Here is a 6084-nt window from a genome sequence, read left to right as displayed (position 1 = left end):
AGTGATTTGAGCTCATGTGAAAAACTTTTCGTTTACGTATTTAACCAGACAATCTGGGTAATGGGATTTTGGCAAAAGGAATTTTTATAGAAATTGGGCAAAAACGAACTGAAGTTTTGTGAATATTAGGCTCATGCTAATAAAAGCAATTAAAGCAGAAACTTCAATTCAATTGACTCTTTAAAGTGTTTTCCTACAATTGTGTTCACAGGATAAAAGGATAATGACTTAAATACTAGTAACAAAAATACAGTCAGGTTTCAAATCTAAGGCAAAAACTCAATGTATATTTTTAAAAACACTTAACAATTTCAATTTAGCATCACATAAAAACTAAGTTGAACGAATTAACTTGTAATTCAATAAACAAGATACGGGCCTGTCATTAATGAGACTATGTGACAAGTAGACAAAAAAAGGACACAAACGGAAAGTTTAAAAAAATCCGTGTTTGTTAAAAACAAAAAACTTTATGAAACCATTAAATATCAACTGAAATCATTAATTAATTTCAAAACTCCAAGAGAAACTACTGAGACTGTCTTTATCCAGAATATGTCTGAGGACTAACGAAAGAACAACAATGAATAGTTCAAGAATTTGCTAAAAATCAGTGTCCAAGCCATTAAAGTCCTAAACTATTAACTAAAGAAATTACATATAAATAAAAGGGCCTGCAGTTCGCCGTATTTTTGAATTGCTGATTTGACAAAACTTAAAATTGAACTCAAATATGAGAAAATTTCCCGAATTACAAATTTTTATGAATGCTCTTAGAAAAAAAATTTTCAAGAGTTTACCAATTTTCAAGGAGACAAATGTAGCTCAGCGAAAAATATACAACTTTTCACTGATGAACAAGAGTGTAATATACTGCTAAGAAATGAATGACAAATATTGGCCAAAATTTAATTGTGCGTCAAAATGGTGTCCATGCCGTTAAGACCATCCATGTTCACTAAAACCTAGATATTTCCAATTGCACTTTCCTTAACGCCAATTTTGTGATATTTGTTCTGTCGTTAACGTAAAATTGTGACAAGAGAGTAAAGATAAGTGTACAAAATTCAAAAAATGGACAAATGTACAAAAATTTCGAAAACTTTTGAACCTTTAGTCTCAAAGCCTGAAAACCGTTTCTGAAAACGTAAAAGGCAGTATAAACTAAAATTACTTCACTAGAAAATTTTGCCACCTCTCTGCTGGAACTGAGCTTAAAAGTGGACAAAATCTCAAAAATCCACTTCCTTTTGCAAACAATTATTGTTGAGTCATTAAAGCAAGTTTTCAACTAAAAAAACTTGATAGGTTAGCTTTTAGCTCCATAGGTCGGCAATTGACATGTCATTAGCGAGACTAAGTCTTAAGACTAAAAAATAGCGACGAAGAAAAAACCAAATTAAGAAAATTACATGATTAAAGTGTTAAAGTATTGTTAAAAACTTTGAGCTTCGAACTGAATATATGACATAGGTTCATTGGGCCTCATTGGCACATAAACAGAACTTTCGTCATTTGAGCAATACAATAAAATCATTCCAGTTTCTTAGCATTCCGAGAATTAACTTAAAAGAAACAAAAAACTGTAATAGAATTTTAAAATATGGAAAAAAACAGCTACGTATACATTTTGAACTCTTGATTAGACTTTCATACTTTGGAAGCACGTAATTGTTCTAAACTTTAGCAAGTTTTTTTATTTGATGAATAAAATTCAATATGAAAAATAATTGAAGTTTCGTAGTTTTTGAGTGAAATTGGATAAAAAACCAGCCAATATTTAGTTCCACAACAGTGAGATAGCAAGAGAAAATAGAACTAGTCGTTTCCGGAGTTCGAGCAGATTTTTTAGCAGTTTTTAGGTCTGAATTTCCGGCTATTTGAAACAAAGTGTGCTATAGAAATGCATTTCTGATGTTAGCAAAAATTTTGGATCAAATTGTTCAGCATCTTTATTCCGTCTTTAAAATTCAAACCATTAACTGTTTTTTTAACAATTTTAACCTAGTTTCAGCAAAACTGACTAAAAATCGAGGAAAAATATGGATAATGTGAACCAAAACATCTGAAATTAGTCAAATCTTCACGAAACTTTAAACCTCGATAACTGTGGGGAAAAAATCGAAATTGAAAAAGAATATGTAATTCTTCATTCTGTGCTAGACGGTCTGTGTAATGATATCACTCACAACTATCTACGAATATATCGATCGGCCAAAGTTGACTGAACAAAAAAAATCAAGTTTGAGTATATAGTTCCTCCCCCACCAAGGTGAGTCGGAACAAATGAAATTTAATGGTTAAAAAAATTCCTTTCGACTAATCGAGTTCTTGCCTAATATTTTACATCACAACAATCTTTAGAAGCCCTTTCGACTGAAATAAAATTTACCTGAATTTTACAATCGACTCATTTGGAAGCAAATGATGTTTTATATACCATATTCGTTGACGAACTGATTTATCACGTTGATGGTTAGTTATAGGTGCTGTTTCGAAAGATTTAGAATTTACCGAATTTAGTCAATCTTAGGTCAGCTCAACTGGGTAATGACTTACCTAAACTTTTGTGTGCTCTTGGTTAGGAAATGTTTTCAATTTCTTAAAAGGTTAGTGTCAGACAAGAGTCTTAATGGATCCTACATATAGGACAAGAATGTAATTTCCTGAAAATTTGAATCTCTAATTGTCGAAAGGAGTTTAAGCTAATAGTAGTTTAAAGATTGCAGCACCAAGGTAAGAAACACATTCTTGGCTCGGTATTCTTTCAGTTGTCTTGTAAAAAGATAAGACTTTTGTTGCAATTGCTCTTGTAGCTTGCACATAAATGCTAAGATTCTATAACTATTGCTATTCTACCGTTGTCTTCAAATTTCCGGACAATTTGAGATAGCTACAAGCCTATTAACGAATGCGAGACAAGAAAACTTCAAACATATAAACTATTTTTGCCACTATCTAATATTTATTTGCGTTTTGAAGTTCAATTTAAAATTTGCAAAAAATTGTCCACAAAAAATTGTTGCACGGACGAAGAAAATGACCCTCAAGTTAATTGTTCTCCTGTGCCTTGGATAAATGAGGGCAATAACGCTGACCAGTATTGCAGCTTATGAGAATGGATGAGATATTGTTGCAAACTTAAAAGAAGCTATGGTAGAAACACATAAGAATAAATTTCAAGAAAGAAGCAACTTTTTACCTTCAAATTAATCCGATTGCGGAAAGCGAGATATTTGAATTGAAAGTTGACTGAGATTCAGTTGTTTTTGTTTTTTTAATCGAATTACTTATCATAACGGAATGCTTTGTCTTTAAAAGGCGGCCCTTCAAAGTACCAACAAGGCAGTAGGCGTTCTGTAGAGTAGTGATGTTTTCATCATTCGAGTACCCAACAGCTACCCGTAAAGAAGTTGGTTGTCCTTATTTGCCGAATAGGTTTTTCAAAAAGGAACTTGATCATGAAAAACTTCAATTCAGACTGGTTTTATTCTCAATTGCTTTGGAGATACCATATCAATCTACGTTGTTTTAAATTCCTTGTTTCAAAAATTTGTCAAGAAAAAGGTTGTTGAACATTGCTCAAAAATGAAAAACATGAGATATTTAATTTAAATTTTTGCGTTTGCTTTTTTTTATCTGATAGTGATTTTATTTCGGTCTGCTCTGCTAAACGGATAGGGACAAAGCCCGCATAACTCGCTCGTTTTCAAAGTAAAGAGGCTCGACATTTTTGTAGTTTTGATGTAGGGTACCAAAAAGGAAACTGAAGATCAGTTCTAAAAATACCCCATTTTCGTCATTAACATTTTTTTGCTAAATTGATTACAATCCGGCTGACAAGTTTTCTTTCAAATATCTAAAATCTCAAAGATATGTTGAGATTTTTCTTCTTAATGGGAACCAAAATACGTATTTGGAACTAAAACAAAAAATATCAGTGTAGTACAATTCGAAAGACACATCAGATACAGAAAAACCACGCACACACATTACGCAAAAAACAGCAACGCACCGAGTACAAAGAACAACACAAACGTTTATTTTTTTGGACAATTGGTCAATACTAAAGGTTAACGACTGTTCAGTTAATTTTTCTTCGTAAGTTTTTCCAGAAAAAAAACTAGATGTGGAATTCGTGATAAAATTTTGGGACAAAGTAATTCTGACACTAAACTTTGGAATGTTACTTTTTGATGTTTTTCAACAAATTATGTCAAATTTAATGTTTCACGAGCCTGATGGGGTTACTGTGTTTTTTGAAAACCTTACCCATTTGTCACAAGAGAGATTTAAAACTCTTAGTTTTAGTTTTGGACATACTTAAAGCCGCTATTTGTAACAAATATTACGTAATCTTTCCAATTTTGTCATGATTTCTGACAGTTTTTGCGTTTTGCCTCTATTTATGTCTAACTTATAAAGGAAACAACCCTCTCACACTCCGCTTACGCACTAACTTCTTTTCTCTTTATCTCTCTCTTGCTCCCTTACACACACTTATACCAAACCTGCACAAATACATACACCCACAAAAAAGCGCCCACACAAACAAATATAAAAACCTACGCCAAAAAAATTGTTCAAAATTTGTTTTCGGCATCTGATCTTTTATCAAGGTTCGTTAGCCTTCATTTAGCTGTTGACTGTTTTTTTTCTAGACAACTAGGTATGTTCTTTTGAAGCAATTGGATATGTAAATTTCAAATGAACTTTGAAGTTTTTAAGAATTTTGTCAATCTGGACGTTCCATGAGATTAAGGGGACAATATATTTTTTAAATCTTGCAGATGTGATATCGGCGAGTTTTAAAAACACTGTGTTCCAGTTTTAGACATTTTTGAAGCCTATATTCGGTGCAAAATTTAAGTAATTTTTAATGATTTCTGACAGCTTTGCACTTTGTCTATTATTGTCTAGCCTTTAACGGAACAAAACTCTAAGGAGGTACTTGTATTGGTAATCATGAAATTGACAATAATGATTTTTTTGCCACAAACAAATTTTTCAAAATTTTTTTTGGGTGTCGGTTTTCTATTTGTTTGTTTGTGTTTGTGATGGCGAAATGAACTTTTTGTAGTTTTCCGAAATATTTTGTCATTCTGGACGTTTCATGAGCATAAAGGGACTATTAGTTTTGCACTCTGTCTCTATTTGTGTCCAATTTTTAACGGAACACGCTTTCACACATTCTTTTTCCACCTCTTGCGTTCTTAAGCACACGCACCACATACATATTCAAACACATACATACTACAACACAAGCGCCCATACACACAAACAAATACAAACGCAAACACGGAAACCAAAAAAATCAAGTTTAAAATCTTCTTCTGACATCTGATCCTTACTAAGAGTTTGTTATCGTTCTTTTGAATCCTTATAGGTGTTTTCTGGCAATTTGGATTTGAACTTCTTGCGGCAATTGTATTGGTAATAGAAAAATTGACATTAAATTTTTAATGAACTTTTTTAAGTTCTTCGAAATATTTTTGATGCTTCAAGAACACAATCAGCCTAATCGTTTTTTTAACATCTCGTAAATGTGTTGCCAGCTAGAATTCAGAAAAAAACACGAACACATAATTGGATTTAAATATAATTAAAACCACGATTTGTGACAATATTAAGTAAATTTTCCGATTTGTTTTCTGAGTTTTTTTGTTTTCTGAGTTTTTGCACTCTGCCTGTAATTGTGTCTAACATGTAGAGGAACGTAAAATCTGTCCTTAAAGGCCCATATTTAGCAGCATTTGGAAAATTTGATTATCATTTAACTTTAGGTTTTTGCCCTTTGACTAATTTAAGTAAGAGTATTTCGAAAAAAATACAAAACTTAAACAATTACGAAAAATTTTAACAACTTTTTAACCGAAAAAGGGTCAGGGTATCTGAGTTGCTGATCGCTTGGCAGTTATCAGAATATCTAACGTCAAGTAAAATTCTGGGGTCGAATTTTTTGAAATTACGAAACATGGTGCTATAAACACCTCTTTCTGTGGCGGGTCGTTGGTTTATACAGTAATGATTTTTTTGAATGAATAAAAGGAATGTTCTGATTGCAAGAGCCATTAGCGACCCCAA

The sequence above is a fragment of the Convolutriloba macropyga genome, chromosome 8 (assembly GCF_964194025.1).
Source record: "Convolutriloba macropyga chromosome 8, txConMacr16.3, whole genome shotgun sequence".
Taxonomy (NCBI): domain Eukaryota; kingdom Metazoa; phylum Xenacoelomorpha; order Acoela; family Convolutidae; genus Convolutriloba; species Convolutriloba macropyga.
The sequence above is the reverse complement of the archived record's forward strand: the minus strand, read 5'-3'. Positions refer to the sequence as shown.